A 6,878-nucleotide genomic window follows, 5' to 3' on the forward strand; every position below is an offset into this window, starting at 1 on the left:
ACTGGAATGTAAATAAATAAAATACTTTTAAAAAAATGAACAACAGGATTTTGGCTAGACTGTGGTGATATGCCTTTAAGCTCAGCAGAGAAGGCAGAAGCAGGAAGATCTCTGAGTTGAAACCAGCCTTCTGTACAATGCAAGTTCCAGAACATGCAGGACTACACAGAGAAACACTATCTTGTAGATAAGTTGGAGATTAAGAAAAACAGTTTTGCCCTGCATTTAGAGGTAAGCCCAACATCTTCCACTACTGTGACTGATCTACAGCCAGGAGCACCTGTGCTCCAGAACAGCTGGGACAGGGTCCGCCAGGGCTCCATCTGCACCCAGGATCTGGGCAGTACCACAGAAATCTGTGCCAGGGGAGATCCCATGAACCAGGGGTGCTGACACAGGTGTGCAGGCACACAGAAAGGACAAGCACTAACCAGAGACAGCAGGACGAACAAACACCAGAAATAACTGGATGGTGAAAGGCAAATGTAGGAACTTTACCAACAGAAATCAAAGCAACATGGCACCATCCAAACACAATTTTCCCACAATAAGAAGTCTTGGATACCCCAACACACCAGAAAAGCAAGATTTGAATTTAAAATCACAGCTCATGATGCTGATAGACGGTTTCAAGAAAGACATAAATAACTCCCTTAAGGAAATACAGGAGAACACAAGTAAACAGGTAGAAGCCCTTAAAGAATTACAGGAAAGCACAACCAAACAGGTGAAGGAATTGAACAAAACCATGAAGGATCTAAAAATAGAGGTAGAAACAATAAAGAAATCACAAAGGGAAACAACTCTGGACAAAGAAAACCTAGAAAAGAAGTCAGAAGTCATGGATGCAAGCATCAACAACAGAATACAAGAGACAGATGATAGAATTTCAGATGCAGAAGATACCATAGAAAGCATTGACACAACAGTTAAAGAAAATGCAAAATGCAAAAAGATCCTGACCCAAAACATCCAGGAAATCCAGCACAAAATGAGAAGACCAAACCTAAGGATTATAGGTATAGAAGAGAGTGAAGATTTCCAACTTAAAGAGCCAGTAAATGACTTCAACAAAATTATAAAAGAAAACTTCCCTAACCAAAAGAAAGAGATACACATGAACATACAAGAACTCCAAATAGATTTGACCAGAAAAGAAATTCCTCTCATTACATAATAATTAAAATGCCAAATGTACTAAACAAAGAAAGAATATTAAAAGCAGTAAGGGAAAAAGGTCAAGTAACATATAAAGGCAGACCTATCCTAATTACACCAGACTTCTTACCAGAGACCATGAAAGCCAGAGAGCCTGGGCAGGTGTCATACAAACCTTCAGGGAACGCAAATGCCAACCCAGGCTACTATACCCAGCAAAACTCTCAATTACTATAGATGGAGAAACCAAGGTATTCCATGACAAAAACAAATTTACACAATATCTTTCCACAAACCCAGACCTTCAAAGGATAATGAATGGAAAACACCAACAAAAGAAGGGAAAATACACACAGGAAAAAGCAAGAACTTAATCTTCTTTTAACAAACCAAAAAGAAGAGAGCAACACAAACATAATTCCACCTCTAATAATAAAAATAACATGAAGCAACAATCACTTCTCCTTAATATCTCTTAATATCAATGGACTCAATTCTCCAATAAAAATACATACACTAACAGACTGGATGCATAAGCAGGATGCAGTATTTTGCTGCATACAGAAAAACCACCTTAGGCACACTGAGATTTTTACTCAGAGTAAAAGGCTGGAGAACAATTTTCCAAGTAAATGGTGCCAAGAAATAAGCAGGTGTGTCCATCCTAATATTAAATAAAATCCACTTTCAACCTGAAGAAATTAAAAAAGATAAGGGAGGGCACTTTATTCTCATCAAAGGAAAAATTTACCAAGATGAACTCTCAATTCTGAATGTATGTGCTTCAAACACAAAGGCACCAATATTCAAAAAAGAAACTTTAATAAAGCTCAAAGCACACATTGTACCCCACACAATAATAGTGGGAGACTTCAACAACCCATTCTCATCAATGGACAGATCAGAAAAACACAAAATAAACAGACAGAGTTCTAACAGAAATTATGAACTAAATGGATTTAACAGCTATCTATTGAACATTTTACCCTGAAACAAAAGAATATAACTACTTCTCAGCACCTCATGGTATCTTCGCCAAAATTGACCATATACTCGGTCACAAAATAGACCTCAGCAGATATAAGAAGATTGAGATAATTCCATGCACCCTCTCAGATCACTATGGAATAAAGCTAGTCTTCAATAACAACAAAAACAACAGAAATCCCACATACACATGGAAACTGATCAATTCTTTACTCAACAATAACTTGGTCAAGGAAGAAATAAAGAAAGAAATCAAAGACTTTTTAGAATTTAATGAAAACAAGGGCACAACATACCAAAATTTATGGGACACACTGAAAGTAGTGCTAAGAGGAAAACTCATAGGTCTGAATGTCTCCAAAAAGAAAACAGAAAGAACATACCTAAAAGCTTAACAGAACATCTGAAGGCTCCAGAACAAAAAGATGCAAATACAGCCAAGAGGAGCAGAGTGCAGGAAATCATCAAACTCAGGGCTGAAATCATCCAAGGAGGACCAAAAAGAAACTATACAAACAATCAACAAAAGCAGGAGCTGGTTCTTTGAAAAAACCAACAAGATAGATAAACCCTTAGCCAGACTAACCAGAGGTCACAGAGACAGTATCCAAATCAGCAAACTCAGAAATGAAAAGAGAGACATAACAACAGAAACTGAGGAAATCCAAAAAGTCATCAGATCCCATTACAAAAGCCTATACTCAACAATACTGGAAAATCTAGATGAAATGGACAATTTTTATAGACTGATACCAGGTACCAAAGTTAAATCAGGATCAGATAAGTGATTTAAACAATCTGATAATTCCTAAAGAAATAGAAGCAGTCATTAATAGTCTCCCAAACAATGAAAGCCCAGGACCAGATGGGTTCAATGCCAAGTTCTACCAGACCTTCAAAGAAGATTTAACACCAATATTTTGCAAATTATTCCACAAAATATAAACAGAAGGAACACTACCTAACTCATTTTATGAAGCAACAATTATTCTGATACCTAAACCACACAAAGACCCAAGTAAGAAAGAGAGCTTTAGACAAATTCCCCATATGAATATTGATGCAAAAATGTGCAATAAAGTCCTTGCCAACCAAATCCAAGAACACATCAAAACAATCATCCACCATGATCAAGTGGGGTTCATCCCAGAGATGCAGGGATGGTTCAATATTTGGAAATCTGTCATTGTAATCCAGTATTTAAAAAACTGAAAGATAAAAACTACATGATCATTTCATTAGATGCTGAAAAAGCATTTGACATAATCCAACACCTATTCATAATAAAAAGTCTTGGAAAGATCAGGAATTCAAACCCATATCTAAATATAGTAAAAGCAATATACAGCAAACCAGAAGCCAAAATCAAACTAAATGGAGAGAAAATTGAAGTAATCCTATTGAAATCAGGGCTAGACAAGGCTACTTTCTCCTTACCTATTCAATATAGTACTCGAAGTCCTAGTCACAACAATTAGACAACAAAAGTAGGTCAAAGGGATTCAAATTGGAAAAAAAAATGGAAAGGAAGAACTCAAAGTATCACTATTTGCAGATGAGATGATAGTATACTTAAGTGACCTATGGTCACTTGATCTTTGACAAAGGAGCTAAAATCACCCAGTGGGAAAAAAGACAGCATGTTCCACAAATGGTGCTGGGTCAAATGGCAGTCAACATGTAGAAGGATGCAAATTGATCCATTCTTATCTCCCTGTACAAAGCTCAAGACCAAGTGGATAAAACCAGAGAGGAGAAAGTGAAGAAGAAGCTGTAGCACATGGGCACAGGAGAAAAGTTCCTGAATAGAACACCAATAGCTTACGCTCTAAGATCAAGAATTGACAAATGGGACCTCATAAAATTACAAAGTTTCTGTAAGGCAAAGGACACTGTCAATAGGACAAAACAGCAACCAACAAATTGGGAAAAGATCTTTACCAATCCTACATCTGATAGAGGGCTAATATCCAATATATACAAAGAACTCAAGAAGTTAGACTCTAGAGAATCAAATAATCCTATTAAAAAATGGGGTACAGAACTAAACAAAGAATTCTCAACTGAGGAATACCGGATGGCTGAGAAACACGGGAAGAGGGCTTATGGGACTTTCGGGGAGAGGGGGTCCAGGAAAGGAGATATCATTTGAAATGTAAATAAAGAATATATCAAATAAAAAATGCTCAACATCTTTAATCATCAGGGAAATGCAAATCAAAACAACCCTGAGATTTCATCTCACACCTCACCATTCCACCAGAATGACCAGGATCAAAAACTCAGGGGAGAGCAAATGCTGGAGAGGATGTGGAGAAAGAGGAACACCCCTTCATTGCTGGTGGGATTACAACCTGGTAAAACCACTCTGGAAATTAGTTTGGCAGTTCCTCAGAAAACTGGGCATAGCACTACCTGAGGACCCAGTTATACCACTCCTGGGCATATACCCAGAAGATGCTCCAACATGTAATAAGGACAGATGCTCCACCATGTTCATAGCAACCTTATTTATAATAGCTAGAAGCTGGAAAGATCCCAGATGTCCCTCAACAGAGGAATGAATACAGAAAATGTGGTACATTTACACAATGGAATACTACTCAGCTATTAATAATAATGAATTAATGAAATTCTTAGGCAAATGGATGGAGCTAGAAAATATCATTCTGAGTGAGGAAATGCAATCACAAAACAACACAAAAGGAAGGTACTCACTGAGAAGTGCATATTAGCCTAAAAGCTCAGAACACCCAAAATTCAACTCACAGACCACATAAAGTTCAAGAAGAAGGAAGACCAAAGTGTGGATACTTTGATCCTTATTAGAACGTGGATCAAAATACCCATGTCTCACAGCCACCTAATAGAATGAACATAGCGTCCCTAATGGAGCAGCTGGAGAAAGGACCCAAGGAGCTAAAGAGTTTACAGACTTGCAGAGGGAACAATAATATGTACTAACCAGTACAGGCAGAGCTCCCAGGATCTAAACCATCAACCAAAGAGTACACATGGCTTCAGCTACATATGTAGCAGAAGATGACCATTTCAGAAATCAATGAGAGGAGAGACTAGGGGTGTTGTGAAGGCTCAATTCCCCAGAATAGGGGAATGAACGTCAGAATTGGGGCAGAGAGTCAGCAGAGGGGGATGGGAGTGAGGATTTTTGGAGGGATAATGCTGAAAGGGGATACAATTTGAAGTGTAAATAAAGCGAATATCTAATTAAAAAAAGAAAAACTTTTAAATACTAACACCTCCTTTTTTATTTTGGAAATATCCATGGGAAAATACTATTTTAAATATCAAAATATAAAACTTGAAAGAAATAACTATTGCTAATTAATTGGAAAATTTATAGAAAATTATAAAAGTAGAAAAATTATTGAAGTGGGTATTTAAAGAACCAACATAATGTTATCTTCAGATGCTAAGAAAAAAAATATTTCTAATTTATGAGTCTGAGTAGTCAAAATTACATTTTAGGAAGTAAAAATGTTTAGTAAAATGCCAGTAAATAGTTCACCTCTAAGACACAGGACCTCACTAGTCCTTTGAATTTGGGTAAGGTGCCTAGCCTGATTTCTATCTTGTTGCGTAGACCTTAAGTACAATTAGACAGCTCTTGGTTAGTGCCAAGATAACAGTACCACTATTGCATTCGTAGGTCTGTCCTACCACCCTTGTCTTCATTGTGTATCAAAGGTGTTATTATAAAGTAGGATCATTGGTTGCTTCCCTCCTTCGGATGCTTGCATAGAAAGTTCAACACAACTCCATCAAAGGCTCAGGGTACATCTCCAGAATGGAAACCTGCTGTAAGATTGTATCTCTTAGAAATGATAGAGAAGCTGAACTTGTAGTACCTCAACAGTGTGACTGACTAAAGCAGACCTGAACAAGTACAGCATCAATTCTTGTGTTAACTTGGAAAGGGAAAATTTTATGGGGCTCCATCAATGCCATTACTCAACCTTGAAATCACATACAAGTAACACTAAACATACTGAACAAATTGTGTGTGTGTGTGTGTGTGTGCGTGCGCGCATGTGCATGTGCGTGTGCGTGTGCGTGTGCGTGTGTGTGTGTGTGTGTGTGTGTGTGTATGTGTTTGTGTGTGTAATAATGAAAAAGGAGGGCATGACTCTGAGGGGGAGTAGCAGAGAGGACATGGGAAGGGACAAATTGGACTCAGAGTGTTACCAAAACAAAAACAAACAAAGAAACAAAGGATATGAATATGAGAAATATCAATGTATCAGAGACAGTCTGGGAAAGTCAGACTGAAGGAATCAGGGTTCAACATGATCAATATGCACTGAATTATTTAGTTTGGAATTTTCATAAAAATTTTTAAATGTTTTTTTAGGAAACAAAAGGAGCAAGGCACTGCAACCTGTAAATGGTGGGGCAATACAGCTAACTAGGATCAAGAATATGATTTTCCCTTGACTCTGTGTAACAGCCATGAGAGAGAGTTGGCTTTCATTAGAGAAATGCTATGTTTATCCTACTCCTGTTTGTCAGGAATAAAGTTGAAAATGAATATACTGATTTGTGCCTGTTATTCTTTGTGGATGTTCCATTTTAAAGGTGAGGTTTTCTTTTTTTAAGCTGTTTTTCTTTTCTTTAACCTGTTTTTCTTTCAAGACAGGTTTCTTTATGTAGCACAGGCTGTCCTGGAACTCACTATGTTGGCCATGCTAGACTTGAACTCAGAGATCTACCGG

The sequence above is a fragment of the Apodemus sylvaticus genome, chromosome 19 (assembly GCF_947179515.1).
Source record: "Apodemus sylvaticus chromosome 19, mApoSyl1.1, whole genome shotgun sequence".
NCBI lineage: Eukaryota > Metazoa > Chordata > Mammalia > Rodentia > Muridae > Apodemus > Apodemus sylvaticus.